An 18,150-nucleotide genomic window follows, 5' to 3' on the forward strand; every position below is an offset into this window, starting at 1 on the left:
GAAAAGAGTAATCATTTATTTTGTTTTTAACTGATTAATTAATAAGAACAACCCACTACTTTCAATTACTCATTAAGATTGCTCTCAATGTGTTTCTGAAAGACCACCCTGTGGTTCTTTCTCAGTCACCCAAGTCTATTAAATTGAACTTTTTCAAAATGACAAACAGTTAGCTACACAAGATGGCTAAAAGTTCTCACTGATTTTGTTTCTAAGGGGAACTGTAATAATTTTTCACCAAAAGCAATATTTGCTGTTACAATAACTTTTTTCTTCTTAATCTACCAACAGATATTTCATGAAAGCATCAACTTTGGTTAATTTGAAGCTCTGGAGATTCTTCTATTATAAACCCTGGACACAATTTTATGATGCATCGTTTTTTTATAATAGGTATTACAATATTTCAGATTGCAGATTTTAAAAAAGATAGTCAAGGTCTAATTTTATCACAAATGTTTGTTATGTTATTCTTAGCTACGTAATTATTACACAGTTGAAAGGCTAGGAAAGTGCAGATTCTGTGGATACCTGAAAGAAGCCTAAGTTAGGACATTTTAAGAAAGTTAAAATTTTACATGAAAGAGAATGCTGCTGTGATTACTCCATATATAGAGTTGTGATTAAATCACCTAATATATTGTGGCTTACGATGACACTGCAAGAAGCACAAGGCCCCTCTACAAATCTTTAAAGTAAATTTAACACAACAATCTCAGAATTAATCACTTATGCAATTCACTGCAGCTATAACATAGGTTTGCACGTTGACAGAAAGAAAGCAAATTGAAGATTGTTAAATGCGTTTATTAAGGAGGATGCACATAGGAGGGCAGAGGAAGTGAGCTGTGGAGAGTTATTCACTAAATCAAGAAAACTAAATTAAAAGCAAGAACTAAAACCTGGATTTGTGGCTTCTGAAATATATTCTTAAATTAAAATCAAACACAATGCATTAGAACTGAAATCAGTAAATCAGTAAATCAGAAATCAGTAAAAGAAAACAATTATTCAACTGAAATAAAAGAAAACAATTATTCAACTGAAATAAAAGAAAACAATTATTCAACTGAAATAAAAGAAAACAATTATTCAACTGAAATAAAAGAAAACAATTATTCAACTGAAATAAAAGAAAACAATTATTCAACTGAAATAAAAGAAAACAATTATTCAACTGAAATAAAAGAAAACAATTATTCAACTGAAATAAAAGAAAACAATTATTCAACTGAAATAAAAGAAAACAATTATTCGGCTGAAATAAAAGGCACTAAAGTACCCTTCACTGTAAAATGATATAGGCAAGTCTCAATTTTCTTCACTGTTTATGCATAACCTGAAACCAAAAAACAGGCTTTCTGGAAGTTAAGAAATCAACAGACCTTGTCAGATAAAAGCAATGTCTGTATTGTAGCACTCTGCAGGGATCTGATTAACGGGTTGGACAAAGGTACAGGTCAAATCATAATTATTTCCATGTAGGTCTAGCTGTATATTTTCCTGTTTTAAGCTGTTATACATGTAGAGTTTCGGTTCATAGACAGGTTAGGAACCAACACCCTACAATTAACCATGGCTTTTGCCTGAAAAAATGCTAGGTTTCATGTGTAATCAGAATCACACTACATTTCAGTACAATGAATCATGCTTTGGCAAACCGACTAGAGTATTTTTTTTGAGGACGTAACTAGTAGGATAGATAAGGGTGAACTCATCGGTATGGTGTATTTGGATTTTCAGAAAGCTTCGATAATATCCCACATAACGGGTTGGCATACAAAATCAATACATGAGATTGGGGGTAATATACTGGCATGGGTTGAGAGTTGATTAGCAGACGTATCAGAGAGAAGGAATAAATGGATTTTTTTTTGAACTGAAAGGCAGTGACTAGTGAGGTTTTACAGGAATCACTGCTTGGGCTCCAGTTATTCACAATATGCATCAGTGATTTGGATGAGGGATCAAATATAATATTTCCAAGGTTGCTGATGACATGACACTTGGTGGAAATGTGAGTGGTGAGGAGGATGTTAAGAGGTTTTACAGATAAGTTGATTGACTGGGCAGTTCTAGAAACAAGGGCCACAGTCTCAGGATACAGGATAGGCCCTTTAGGACTGAGATGGGGGGGAAACATTTTCATTCAGAGGGTGGTGAACCTGTGGAGTTCTCTGTGCACACAGAATGTTGTGGAGGCCTAGGCACCCTTGATTCTAAAAGTGTTAAGGGGTTCTGGGAGTGTGTGGATGTATAGTTTGAGATAGAAGATTAGCCATGACCATACTGAATGGCAGAGCATGCCAAATAGCCTACTCCTGCTTCTATTTTCTATGTTTGCATGTTTAACAATATAACCCATTTAAATGTGTTAGAAAGTAAAATGGATTTAACATCAACCAATGCCTTGCACATGATTGCCATCAAACTCTATGTGAATTCTGAGCTGACACTCATCATGTTTAAAAAGATAGTGTGAGAAATACAAGTCATTCTGTCATATGACTTCATATGACTGGTGGGAAGGTAAACTGTCACAATTATATTCAACAGGAACAACACAATTACATATGGTCCATCTCATACTTTGGGAGCACGTGATCAGTTAGTGTTGCTGTTTAAGAAAGTGAAATAGCGAGTGTTGCTTTATTTAAGATCATTCATGCTGTCAAGTAGCCAAAAGTTGACAACAGGTTCCTGTATAGAGGCATTTTTGGCCTTTATTGCAAGCAGCAAGTTTTGCTTCAACTGCAGACCATGGTGAGGTCACATCTAGAATGCACACTTTTGGTCTCTTTATCCAAGGAGGAAATGTACTTGAATTGGAAGCCGTTCAGAGAAGTTCACTTGGCTCATGCCTGGGATGAAGGGGCTGTCCATTAAGGAAAGATTGATCAGTTTGTACCTAAATGATTTGAGCTGAAAAGAATGAGAGGTGGCCTTATAAAAACATAGAAGACTATGAGAGGCTTGGTGGAATACCATGGAAAGGTTATGGTGTAGAAACACTGCGGCATTGTGATAATGCGACTGGACTAATAATCAAGAGACCCAGGGGAATCCTCTGGGGACCCGAGTTCAAATCCCACCATGTCAGATCATGCAACTTGAATTCAATAAAAATCTGAAAGTAAAAGTCTAATGATGACCATGAAACCATTTTCTACTGTTGTTAAACCCATCTAGTTCACTAACATCTTTTAAGGAAAGAAATTTGCAGTGCTTTCTACATGTGACTTTGGATCCACAAGAAAGTGGTTGACTCCAAAATGGCCCCGCAAGCCACTCAATTCAAGGACAGTTAGGGCTGGGCAACAAAAGCTGGCCCAGCCGGCAATGCCCAAATCCTGTGAATGAATTAAAACAGAAAGAGGCCATTCGTGTCTGCGCCAGCTAAATAAAAAGAAACCAGCCACTCATCTTAATTTCATTTTGCAGCGCCTGGTCCATAGACCTGCACGTTACAGAACTCACCAATTCAGGCAGTGAATTCCAAAATCCCACCACCCGCTAGCTGAATAGGTTTTTCCTCATGTACCCTTGAATCTTTCTACCAATCACCTTAAAGCTATGCCCTCCTGGTAACTGAACCCTCATCTAGGAGAAGCAAGTCTTTCCTATCTACCCTATCTAGGCTTCCATAACTTTGAACACCTCAGTTAGTTCACCCATCCACTTCCTCTGTTCTAAGGAAAACAACCTTAGACTATCAATCATTCCCCACAGCTGCAATTTTCAAGTCCTGGCAATTCTTGTAAATTTCCTGGGCAATTATGCCTTCCTGTAATATGACGACAGAAACACACAAAATTTCAGCTGTAGCTAACCAACATTTGATGCAGTTCCAGCATTACATCCTGCTTTTGTATTCAATACTTCATCCAATAAAGAAAAACATTCCATGTGCTCTCTTTACCACTGTGTCCATCTATCTTGCCACCTTTAGGGGCTTGTGGACGTACCCTCTGAGGTCTCTCACTTCCTCAACCCTTCTCAATATCCACTTGTTGAGTTTTTGCTTTGTTTGCCCTCTCCAAATGCATTACCTAACACTTTTCTAGACTGAATTGCATTGGCTACTTTTCCACTCACTCAACCAAAACACTGATGTAATTACAGAGACAACAGCTACCTCTTCATGTAATTTCAGAGACAACAGCCATCCTCTTCACTATCAACTACGCAATTAATTTTTGTGTCATCTGCACATTTCCGAATCATGCCTCCCACTTTTAAGTCCAAATGACTAACATGGACAACAAACAGCAAGGGACTCATAAGAACATAAGAAATAGGAGCAGGAGTAGGCCATCTAGCCCCTTAAGCCTGCTCCGCTGTTCAATAAGATAATGACTGATCTGATGGTCGTTCAGATCCACTTACCCGCCCGCTCCCCATAACCCTTAATTCCCCTATTGGTTAAAAATTTATCTCTCTGTGACTTAAACACATTTAACGAGGTAGCCTCTACTGCGTCAATGGGCAGAGAATTCTAAAGATTCACTGCCCTCTGGAAGAAGAAGTTCCTCCTCAACTCTGTTCTAAATCCCCTGTATTTTGAGGCTGTACCCTTTAGTTCTTTTTTCCATTCTAAGTGGAAATAACCTCGCTGCTTCTACCCTGTCAAGCCCTTATATGTCTCTATACGATCTCCCCTCAACCTTCTGTACTCCAACGAGTACAGGCCCAGTATACTCAATCTCTCCTCATAAGCTAACCCTCTCATCTCCGGTATCAACCTGGTGAACCTTCTCTGTACCCCCTCCAAAGCTAATATATCCTTTTTTAAATAAGGGGACCAAAATTGTAAACAGTACTCCAGGTATGGCCTCACCAGTACCTTGTACAATTGCAGTAAGACCTCCCCGCTTTTATACTCCATCCTTCTTGCAATAAAGAGCAACATTCCATTTGCCTTCTTGATCACCTGCTGCACCTGCAAACTGAGTTTTTGTGATCCATGCACAAGGATCCCCAGGGCCCTCTGCATAGTAGCATGTTGTAATTTTTCACCGTTTAAATAATAGTCCATTTTACTATTATTCCCTCCAAGGTGGATAACCTCACACTTACCAACTTTATACTCCATCTGCCAGATCCTTGCCCACTCACTTAGCCTATCCAAATCTCTCTGCAGACTTTGTGTCCTCCACGCAATTTGCTTTCCCACTCCTCTTTGTGTCATCTGCAAACTTTGTTACCCTACACTTGGTCCCCTCCTCCAGATCGTCTATGTATATGGTAAACAGCTGAGGCCCCAGCACCGCTCCCTGCAGCACGCCACTAGTCACTGATTGCCAACCAGAAAAGCACCCATTCATTCCAGCTCGCTGCTTTGTCAGATAGCCAATCCTCAATCCACACTAACACTTTACCCCCAACTCTGTGTACCTTAATCTTTTGCAGCAACCTTTTGTGAGGCACCTTATTGAATGCCTTCTGGAAATCTAAATACACCACATCCACCAGTTCCCCTCTGTCAACTGCACTCGTTATATCTTCATAAAATTCCAGTAAGTTTGTCAAACGTGACTTTCCCTTCATGAATCCATGCTGCGTCTGCTTGATTGAATCATTCTTTTCTAGGCATCCTGCTATTTCTTCCTTAATGATAGATTCCAGCATTTTACCAACTACAGATGTTAAGCTGACCTGCCTGTAATTGCCTGCCTTTTGTCTACCTCCTTTTTTAAAACAATGGTGTTACATTAGCTGTTTTCCAATCAGCTGGCACCTCCCCAGAGTCCAGAGAATTTTGATAAATTACAACTATCGCATTTGCTATTACTTCTGCCGTTTCTTTTAGTAGCCTGGGATGCATTCCAACAAATGGGATGGACTGAACACTGGAAATTGCTTTCCATTCAGAAAAACATCCATCAACCTTTGTTTCCTGTCACTGACCCAACTTTTGATTCAACCTGCCACCTTTCCCTGTGTCCCATCTCACTTTTCTGACCAGTCTGCCATGTTGGACCTTGTCAAATGTCTTACTAAAATCCATGTAGAAAACATTCACTTCACCACCTTCATTAATCTTCCTTGCGAGTGCCTCAAAATATTCAGTTAAGTTAATGAGATAAAATTTTTCCCCAACAAAACCATGCTGATGATCCCTGAACAATATGTGCCTTAGTGACAGCTTATCCAGGCTCTCAAAATTAATTCCAATAATTTTCCACCATTGTGAAAAATGTTAAGAGGATGTTTCCCCTTATGGTGGAATCTAGAACTGAGGGGAGAAAGGGAGAGGTGTGTGGGGGGAGAAATAGTTTACAACGAAGCTCAGAAGGAACTTATTCTCTGATGATTGTTAGCCTTTGAAATTCTCTTCCAAACCTTTGATGGATGGGTCATTGAATATACTCATAGCTAAGTTAGACAGATTGTTGATCAACAAGGGAGTCAAAGATTATGGGGTAGGCATGAAAGTGGAGAAAAGGCCACAATCAGCCATGACTTACTGAATGCTGGAGCAGACTCAGTGGATTTAATAGCCTACTCCTGCTCCTATTTTTTATGATCCTATGATTTTAAGATATACAAAATGATATACAAGACAAAACGCATCTAATGTGGATCACATGGCTGACTTTCACAACAATGCAGAAGAGGCCCTTCAGCCCATTGAGTCTGCACCGACGCATGGAATGCCCTGAGCTGCCCACCTAATCCCACTTGCCAGCACTTGGCCCATAGCCTTGGATGTTATGGCTGCCAAGTACACATCCAGGTACTTTTTAAAGAATGTGAGGCACCAGCCTCCACCACCCTCCTAGCCAATGCATTCCAGACTGTCATCACCCTCTGAGTAAAAAAAATTTTTCTCAAATCCCCGCTAAACCTCCCACCTCTCACTTTTAACTTGTGTTCCCTTGTAATTGACCCTTCAACTAAGGGGAATAGCTGCTTCCTATCCATGCCCCTCAATCTTGAGCACCTCAGTCAGGTCACCCGTCAGTCAACAAAAACAACCCAAGCCTATCCAATCTCTCTTCATAACTTGAATGTTCCATCCCAGGCAGCATCCAAGTAAATCTCCTCTGCACCGCTTTCAGCGTTTTCACATCCTTTCTATAATGTGGCGATCAGAACTGCACACAGTACTCCAGCTGTGGCCACCAAAGTTCTATACAACTCCATCATGACCCCTCTGCTTTTGTAATCTATACCCCGATTGATAAAGATGAGTGTGCAATATACATTTTTCATCACCCTATTTACCTACTTTTCCACCTTTCAAGATCTACGGCCAAACACGCCAAGGTCCCTTTGTTCTTTGGAATGTCCTAGCGTCAGACCTTTCACAGGATACTTCCTCGTCAAATTATTCCTTCCAAAATGCATCACCTCACACTTTTCAGGGTTAAATTCCATCTGCCATTTATCCGCCCATTTGACCACCTCGTCTATCTCTTCCTGTAACCCAAGACACTCAACCTTACTGTTAACCACCCGGTCAATCTTTTTGTCATTGGCAAACTTACTGATCCTAGCCTCTACAGTCATTTATATAAATGACGAACGACAGGGATCTGTGCAGTACGCCACTGGTTACTGGCCTCTAGTCACTAAAGCAGCCTTCTGTCACCATCCTCTGTCTTCTACTGCTAAGCCAATTACAAATCCTGAACTCAACTAGGGTTACTGAATTAAAGATTGATGTTAATGCAGGACGATAGGAAAATTACTTGTAGGAATTTAAATATTACAAATCACATACCAGCCCAAAGGATTCCCTGCTTAGCATGCATACGCAGACCAGTCTTGTAATGTAGTTTTGATTGAATCAAAGCAGTACACTGTGTTAAATCATAAATTATCATACTTACCCATTAGGCAAATTTGTCTGAAACTGAAATGTTTAAAGTTCTCAGAATAGATACTACTGCCCTGGACTGGGCAGCTCAAACCTATATAGAACAAGCAATAATTTCCACAAAAAAAATCAAATTAATAGCAATAATTCAATGATTTTGAAACCTTTAAAATCTTCAGGTGCCAGGAATTCCAAAGCAGACAAAACAGCATTTTAGTTCTCCCCCCACCTATAAACAGAATATTATTCCTTAGAATCAGCTTCAAACCATAGAATCCCTACAGTGCAGAAAGAGGTTGTGCCAACAACCGTCCCATCCAGCCCCTATCTCTGTAACCCCAGGTATCTACTCTGACACGAAGAGGCAATTGAGCATGGCCAACCAATCCACAAAGTTTTGGACCGTGGGAGGAAACAGGAGCACTCAGGAGGAAACTCACACAGACACGAGGAGAATATGCAAATTCCACACAGACAGTTAACCAAAGCCTGAATTGAACCCAGGTCACTGGCATTGTGAGACAGCAGTGCTAACCACTATGCCACCATGCTGCTCCAGCAAAATTCCTTGCCTGTTTCTTTTCCATCACACCCTCAAAATCCCCCAATCAATCAATCAGGCAGATATAAGCTGGGAAGAAATATCAAAGAAAACAAAAGTCATAAGAAAAGGTCAATCATGATGTTTTGCACAAATCTTCAAGGCCACCAGGCTATGGTGTAGCTTAAGTGGGACAGTCAGAAGATCAACATCGTGCGAGGAATGACTCTGTTAATACTGCGTAAAGACACTGGCCTAAAAATAAAACAAATATTAGGACATACACACAGGATTAAAGGAGAAATGGAAATGGAAAAAAAACTACGTGGAATTTTAAGCACAGTAAAGACATTTGACAACTTTACAATTAGTTCTTCGGGGCCAGAGGTTGTTCAGCAATGATTGGGAACTTAGCACCTCAATCAACAAGATCCTTCTTGAAGGATTTTACAATGTGATTTGAGCTTTAACAATGGAATTTATTGTCAATTTGAGTACCTTCTTAGATTTCCATCTGTAAGGATTTCAACCTTGTATAGTGTCAGGGAGTCAATTTCTTCATTTCTACAAATCAGTCTGTCTCACAAAGTACTGACAGCAAGTGCTTAGTTTTGTCAGCATTGCAACTGAGAAATCCAGGGCATTAAGTATAAATATAGGAAGCTATAATCAGTCCAGCTTCAACTGTCTGTACAATACAGCCACAAACTCCATAGAGATATTAAGTCTTTGCTAAAAGACTGCTTGCAACTGTATCAGATACTGAAGAAATCTAGTTTGTGACCCTTAAGATTTCATTATGCTTTGAATTTAGACAAAAAAGATCCAGAAGCCCAAGTTGGAACTCTTCGCCTCAATGGAAGCAGGGGCTACTGAATGTTTTTAAGACAGAAGTCGATAGATTCTTGTTGGGCAAGGGGATCGAATGTTATCAATAGATAAGAATGCGAAACTCAATGCAAACAGATCAGCCATGATCTTATTGAATGGTGGAGCAGGCTTGAGGGGCCAAATGGCCCATTGCTGCTCTTATTTCATATGTCTGGCAAGATTTTTCAGCCTTGAGGGTCAGTTAAACAAAAATAGTAGTAATAACTAGGTGGAAAAATTTTGCAGTGCATACATAGGAACATAAAAAATAGGAACAGGAGCATATCATTTGGTCCTTTGAGCGATTTCTGCCATTCAATACGATCATGGTCGAATCCCTATCTCAACACCATACTCTCTCGCTCTCCCCCTATATTTTGATGCCTTTGGGGTCTAGAAATCTGTTCCCTTCTTAAATATAATCAGTAACTTTGATCTCCAGAGCCTTTTGTGATACAGAATTCCACAGGTTCACCACCCTCATCCAGAGTGCCCACGATGGACAAACCAAACCCAAGCTGACATGACAAGGATATATACCACACACTACATCTTGGGCATGATCAAACAAGATCCAAGCTGACAGGATGAGGCATTGCACCCCCTCCAGGCGTGATCTGAGCTTCATTTAACCAAAAGGCTGAGATGGCTTTAAAAATTTGCATCAGATCACCAAATTCCAATTTAAGCTTTCTAATTAATCTCAAAGCAGCAGTCCGCTCTTCAGGGTGATGGTTGCTGTCTCCAGGTTCTTTTATGACACACACTTTGAGGTGGTGGTTACCCCACATGCTCTTGGCGGTTACTGCCACCAGGTCCTCTTTTCACTGCTGTCGATCTGAGCTAGTTTCCAACAAAAATTACTGATATAATTTTTCTGGCATCATTTCAAAATGAACTCTATTAGCTGTTTTAATTTTCTTTTAAGGGATAGTTGTTCAATTATCAGCTGAATTTAAACTCCCAGAGTGTTTTAGTCCTTAACCATTTGTTAATACAATAAAAATCTGTTTAAAATGGAAAAGACAATACATTATTCCTAATTATTAATATTACAACTTGCTCATGCTGTAAAATGTAGAAAATACTGGTAAGGTTTGATCATTGTTGACAAGAATGTATGCATCCAAATGGTTAATAGATCACAGTAGTACTCTTTCCTGGTATCTTAGAAGGCTTAACAATCTAATGAACAATAGTCTGTCTTTTAGCAATTCTCAACTGCTAAGCAAACAGGTAAACTGAAATTCAAATAAATGTATTATTCAGTCTTTATTTTCAGGACAAAAGAGCAATTGTATTCTTCCAGAAGCATCTGAAAAATTAAGGACAATAACAATTGAGGCAGTTTTATTAACCTAAAAACATGAAGGAAGTCAAGGTCAAGAATCAGCCAACTCATCCCTCTGCTGTCGCAAGGGTCATGCAGACTGCTCCAAGCAATGAGCACATGCCATATGGCAGTGGCTTTCAAACTGGATCCTATGGATTCTTGAGTGGGTCCACAAAATTACATAGTGAACAGGGAAGGCTTTATGGGAAGTGTGATGGGCACACCTTTTTTCCACCCTCAATCTATATGGTGTACGAGATAGCCACAAATCAGAGGGGGGATTTCTTGCATTTTTCTTGTGATGTGTCATGACAAATAGCAATAGATGGCAAGCTCCCTGAAAGAGCACGTTTCAAAGTAAACCATTTGGAAATTAATTTGATTTTTATCTTACATATTATGGTATAGAGTGGAACCTCTTATCAGCCTTTCAATTATTTCCCTTCATGATTGATTGGCAAAATTTTAATGGTCAAAACCTTTCATGAGACAGCAAAATTACATGCTTTTTTTCAAATTTAAGTGGTACTTGAGTTTATTTTCCAACATAAGGCACTGCAGTACTCTATGTGTAAGACTGTAAACAGGGAGAAACCAACATTGAGCCAATTTGCAATTAATAGATAATGAAGATTTCACCTGACACGTGTTATAATCTGGGGTATTTTCCTTAATTTGTGTGTGCATTAAGTATGTGTAATTGCATGTGTAAAATCAGAGTGTCAGGTTCAATAACTCACATGTAAGTGGAGCACTTGACTGAAAACCTCAAAAATGGATGGTGCTATGGGGATAGGGGCTGGGTGGGATTGTAGTCGGTGCAGACTCGATGGGCTGAATGGCCTCCTTCTGCACTGTCAGGTTTCTAAGTTTCAAAGTAACAGTTATGAGCGCGTTCATAAAATGTGTCAACTGAGAAAGATTTATTTGGCAAAAGGACACTTCAATGCTGAGTATATGATTACTGAGTGTAGATACGTACTTTCTGGCCCTAAGAGCTAATAATTTTCATTTCATTCTTCCATTCATCCGACACTTTAACAAGATAAATTTTCCTCTTCCTTCAGTGTTAAGGAACACAAGCTCCAACAACTTATGGGTGGGTATCAATGTCCCTCTGCATTCTTATTCTCCCGCCCTCTGACCCCATCTCTTCTACTAATCTCACCTCTCATCTTGTATTTACTATAATCTCTGACCTTCTCTCTGATGTTGAACAATGTTTGCTCAGCAGAAGTCTCAAGTTTTAACCCCTTACGACCCTGCCTCAATGAATTTCAGGCTTAGCATATCGTTGAACTGTTTTCTGTTGCCTTAGTCTTCATGGCCACTTCTTTGGCAGGAGTCCTCCCCTGCTCAATTAATTCTTTCTCATAAGAACATAAGAAATAGGAGCAGGAGTAGGCCATCTAGCCCTTCGAGCCTGCCCCGCCATTCAATAAGATCATGGCTGATCTGTCGTGGCTCAGTTCCACATTCCCACCCTCTCCCCATAACCCTTAATCCCCTCTCTTATCAAAAACCCATCAACCCGCGTCTTAAAAATATTTAGCGAGGTAGCCTCCATCACTTCAACGGGCAGAGAATTCCAGAGATTCACCACCCTTTGAGTGAAGAAGTTCCTCCTCAACTCTGTTCTAAACCGCCCCCCCTTTATCTTGAGGCTGTGCCCCCTAGTCCTACTATCCTTTCTGAGCGGGAAGAGTCTCTCCACCTCTATCCTATCCATCCCATTCATCATCTTATACGTCTCAATGAGATCTCCCCTCATTCTTCTAAACTCTAACGAGTACAAGCCTAGTTTATTCAGCCTCTCCTCATAGTTCAACCCCCTCAACTCCAGTATCAGCCTAGTAAACCTCCTCTGCACTCCCTCCAAGGCCAAAATATCCTTGCGTAAGTACGGCGCCCAAAACTGCACACAGTACTCCAGCTGCGGCCTCACCAATGCCCTATACAGCCGCAGCAAGACCTCCCTACTTTTATATTCAATCCCCCTCGCTATGAAGGCCAGCATCCCATTCGCCTTCCTGCCCACCTGCTGCACCTGCAAGCTGGGTTTTTGCGACTCATGCACAAGGACCCCAAGGTCCCTCTGCACCGTCGCCTGCTGCAGTTTTTTGCCACGTAAGTAATAATCCTTCCTACCATTATTCCTACCAAAGTGGACCACCTCGCACTTGCCAACATTAAATTCCATTTGCCATTTCCTGGCCCATTCGCCCAGCCTATCTAGATCCTTCTGTAGACTCTCCACACCCTCCGCACAATTTGCCGTTCTACCCATCTTGGTGTCATCAGCAAATTTCGACACCATACACTTGGTTCCCTCCTCCAGATCATCTATATAAATGGTAAATAGCTGAGGCCCCAGCACCGACCCCTGGGGCACTCCACTAGTCACCAACTGCCAATCCGAATAGCACCCATTAACCCCCACTCTCTGCCTCCTATTTGACAGCCAATCCTCTATCCACGCTAACACCCTACCCCCAACTTCATGTCCCCTGACCTTCTACAATAACCTCTTGTGAGGTACCTTGTCAAACGCCTTCTGAAAATCAAGAAAGACCACATCCACCGGCTCTCCTCTATCCACCGCCCTAGACACATCCTCATAGAACTCCAGTAAATTTGTCAGACACGACTTCCCTTTAATGAAACCGTGCTGCGTCTGCTCTATCAAGCAATTCCTCTCAAGATGCCTCGCTATTTCCTCCTTGATGACGGATTCTAACATTTTACCTACAACAGACGTTAAACTAACCGGCCTATAATTCCCTGCCTTTTGCCTGGCACCCTTCTTAAACAACGGCGTAACATTAGCCGCTTTCCAATCTTCCGGCACTTCCCCGGAATCCAGCGACGTCTGGAAAATAACCACCAAGGCATCCACTATCACCTCCGCCATTTCTTTCAGAGCCCTCAGATGCATTCCATCCATCGTCTCAATTCTCCCTGCATCTTGACCCCTCACTCTGGCCTCTTGCCAGTTCTTGAACTTCCAGCATGACATCAGCCATCTTAATTTCTTTGCTTTCCTCATGCACTCTAACTACTCTAACTTCCTTGTGCTGCACACCATTCTCTCAAATCAAACTGACTTCCTTATCAAATTTGCTGGCAAGGACTATGCTGCTGTCATCTGGCATAACAATCTCTACTACATGGAGGCAGAGTGTAAACTCTCAGATAATTCCTCCTACCTCTCCAACACCATGACCCCAGCACCAGACATCAATCCATCGTTTCCAGTACTCTCAATTATCTCACCTTCTCTGGAGAACTTCACTGTACAGTCTCCAATCCCATAATTCCCCAACTCACTTCTACCCCCTTCCTAAAACCCACAAACAGGAATTTCTGGTAGATCCATCATTTCAGCCTGTTCCTGCCTGACTGAACTTATTTCTTCCTGTCTTGTTTCCCTTCTTTATCCCCTCGTCAGTCCCTTTCCCATCCACAGTCACAATTCTTCTGATGCCCCAATCATTTTATCAATATCAATCTCCTATCTTTAATTACCTCTTTACTGTGGATGCCCAAACCCCACATGGTTCCACTCCCATCAAGATGATTTGAAAACCCTATGCTTCTTTAAAATGGAGGTCTGAACCGTCTCCATTCACTACCACTCTCCTCCACCTGAGTGAACGCATTCACTCATCGAACAATTTCTCCTTAAACTTGCCCCACTTCTTCTAAATAGAAGGTATGGCTACAGGTGCTTGCATGGGTCTTAGTTATGCCTGCCTTTTTGGGGTCTGTGGAACATTGCTAGATCCAGTCCTACTCAGGCTTCCTCCCACAACTCGCTTTCCATTACATCAATGACTATAGTGATGCTGCTTCCTGTCTAAAACAGAATTCATCACTTTTGGTTCTAATTTCCATCCCTTTCTCAAGCTTCACATCTTCCATCTCAGACATTTCCCTTGCTTAATTTCTCTCTCCATTTCTGGGGATGGACTTTGATTCCCACAATTACTTTGACTACAACTCCTCACACTGTAAGGATCCCATTCCATTCACCCAATTTCTTTGTCTCATCTGTTCCAATGATGCCATCTTCTACAATGGTGCTTTTGCATGTCTTCCTTTTGCCTCCCCCAATCTCCCCACTGGCCAATCTGGTCATTCCTACCAGTGGGATTTTCTGGTCCCACCGACAGCGAGGCACCGCCAAGGGTTTCCCAGCAGTGGGACTAGAAGACACCATCCACTACCAATAACGGGCCACCTCTGCCACCGCATGCAGAAAATCCCACTCACTATGTTTGACAGGACTCTTAATTAAATACGACCCATTTCCTGAACTTCTACCCTCAGCCTTTCTCTTACACACAGAACCTGAATAGGGTCCCCTTTGTCTTCATTTTCCACTCCATCAGAGTCCATTTTCAAAGGATTATTACCTGTCATTTCTGTGAACTCCAGCACGATGCCACCACCAATCACATCTCCCAGGCATCATTTTGACGGACCATTCCCTCCACGACACCATGGTCCACTCTGCTAACATCCCAAACACATTCTCAAACTAGGGATGATCAATAAATGTGGTTTTGCTAGCTTTGTCTACATTCTAAAATCAAATTTAAGAAAATTATTAGGCTGGCTACATTCTAAGAAAAAAATTGTTTTTGTTATAAACAACATAAATTAATACTATTTGAAGATGCAAATTGCGTCACCATAGCAATTAAATTTTTGTTTAAAAATTTGGATACTATTGCTATTACTAATAACCTTAAGTTTGTTTTGTTCAATATGTCTGGCTGCATAAAGTTCTGTAAATTATGAATAATTTATTTGCTCTGATACTATATTAAAGTATCTAGTTTTACTGCCAAAGCAAGCAGTATGATGCTTGAAGGATACAATGCTGACGGAATGTTTAAATACTGTATTTATTATTTTTTCACCTTGAGAAACACCATAGACATACACAATAAATTAAGTCATAACATAGCAAAATTACAGTTAGCAGGATTAGTTTTAGATAGTTGATTTACATTTTTAAGCCCATTCTGCTTATCTCACATTACCACTCTTCCTTTACACACAATAAAACAATGAGAAAGTGGATGGACAGACAACAGAATTTTGCACAACTAATCAATGTTTGGTTTTCATCTCACTTCAATGCTTAAAATTTATAAGCAACATGAACATTCACATCGAACATGACCATTAATAAAAATACCTTCCCTAAATAAATGTATTTTATGCATTGTTTCATACTTTTTAAATCTATTTTCATCATTTTCTCTTAGAATCATGGAATCTATATGCAGAAGGAGGCCATTTGGTCCATTGAGCCTGCACTGACAACAATCCCACCCAAGTCCTATCCCTGTAACCGGACATGTTTATCCTCCTAGTCCCCCTGACACTCAGGGGCAACCTATCATGACCAATCAAACTCGCAGATCTTTGGAGTACATTCTTTTGGGACCACATGTCCATATGTGATCCTGTGATCTTTATCATTCCACCTGATAACTTACCACCTAGAATTAAGCAAATAACTATTTAAACAGATGAAAATCCACTGCTGTCATTTAAATTGGCCACACACATTCAAGGGGGTTAAGAAACATACATATCTTCTTCTCTGAAGTCATACTGATTATGGAGAGTAAAGGAAAGGATACACGGTTTCAGCTCTCTGTTAACCCTGTCTGTTACTATAAAGAATGCCTTAACAAGAAACAGACCTTTTAAGATTAATTATCTGATCTATTAAACTCTATGTGACTTTTAAATAGTATCATATAGATTTAAATGAAATACACAATGTTTAACTGCAATGAAAATATGCATCTACATATTCTGTTCCAGACTGAATCCAGATGATCCTAGTCTAATTGAGGTTCATTATAAACCATAAGAGTTCACCTCAAACTCTTTGAGGTTGCATCTGATCCTCATGTTAAGAAAGTGATCTTAAGCTCACTCATGTTTCTTTTACAGCATGTACTGTATCCCATCAGCTAACAATTTTAATGTTTTCATTGCAAGTTTATCAACACCAGAGTGTAAAAGCAAGAGAGACAAGCTTCATCAGCATAGCACCAGCAGAGGTCACCCATATCCAGCGATAAAAAAAGTTCAAAAACATGATATTTCAAGGCTACAATTCCAATTATTTGTGTCAATTGTACATAATATGCAAAACTGGGTGGGTTTAATGAATCAAATTGCTTTTCATATTTCATAGTTTACAATGTTTTGTAGCTTTCAATTATAAACTGAGGGATTTCCTGATGTAGTTTAAAATATCCAAATCTTCTGTTAGAGGGCAGTTGCGTAATCCCTCCCTATTTTCCGTTCACAGACATCATTCCCTTTTGAGATAGAATTTACGTTGTCAGTTGCTTAATGGCATCAGGTTAGTTTTAACACCACATTGCTGTTATCCTCAAAAAGTGTATTAACCCCTTTGTGCATTATTTATAACAAGGGTATCACTTACATGTAAATGAATATGAGGTGGTGTGCCATAAAATATTATTATGCACCTCATAACCATTGTTCATCCTTGAAACTTCCAACTACAGTAGAGGTCAATACAGAGAAACAAAATTTCTAAGCTGTTAATCTTTAGGTAATTTCCCTTGAGAGAACTATGATTGTGCAGAACATTCACATCTCAGTAGTTTTCAGTGACGTTGCAATCATTGTACTGCCCTATTTTCAATATTAGAGCAATACACTATATCCACACAACAATTCTCGTATGGGTCATTCACAACCTTTAAAGTCCTTTTCAAAATTATATGCCAGTACGATACTGTTCTAGGTCACAACGGCAGACCATTTGTTTTTCCAGAGATGCTTCAGAAACTGAATGGAAGTTTAAATAATCAGTTTTAAAAGTAGTGACTATATTGTGAAAACTGATAACATCGCATAGCATTACATTTGTGTCCTAGCAAAACGAGATAGGATGAATGAGTAAATGTAAATTTTCTTTTGGGCTTCAAGCAAGGTAAACATCTGCTGCTGTTGCGCAAAATCCAGGAACTGGCCAGTAGCCATAATTATTCAGTGTCCCAAACACTGTTAATGTAAACAAAATATGTCACCCCTGGACCAATTCATAACATCAAATGCAAGTAGCTCATCCAGCAAAATGATTTGTACTCTGCTCTGCCTCCTGTACTCCGCTCTGCCTCCTGTACTCCACTGTCCTTTGGTCCAGTGTATGCTAGCGTCGTTGGTTGATAATACGAGTAGGTAATGGCCCCTACACTGATCGTTGATCAGACAAGGCTGCCCTCTGCTGTAAGACTCTCTCTGTCCTTGAATCCATTGCATTGGGTTTTAAACTGATGTTACAACAATTATTAATAGTAATTCCATAGTTGGTCTGTTCTCTTTTAGAGAACTCCACTTTTGCAAAAATTATTCATGTGAGCCCGCATATCGGTAACTCAGGAGTAGGTTAACAATTTACACGAAACTCTCCAGGCCAATAAAACTGATGCATGTCACAACATACTTGTGACATTTCACCTCGGGAGACGGTAATGTAACCCTTGTGTTCTGCTTTAGCCAGGACGGGTTCAATCTTGAGCA

At 40.2% G+C, this 18,150-nt stretch overlaps 1 protein-coding gene across 2 annotated transcripts in view; it reads right to left on the reverse strand.

Annotated features, from left to right (window-relative positions):
• The window catches only part of dlgap2a (discs, large (Drosophila) homolog-associated protein 2a), an 874,451-nt gene that overhangs the window by 855,622 nt on the left and 679 nt on the right, over window positions 1–18,150 (reverse strand). The gene's annotated exons all lie outside the window — the stretch shown is intronic.

Source organism: Carcharhinus amblyrhynchos, chromosome 7 (assembly GCF_965287045.1).
Source record: "Carcharhinus amblyrhynchos chromosome 7, sCarAmb.v2.hapA, whole genome shotgun sequence".
NCBI classification, from domain to species: Eukaryota; Metazoa; Chordata; class Chondrichthyes; order Carcharhiniformes; family Carcharhinidae; genus Carcharhinus; species Carcharhinus amblyrhynchos.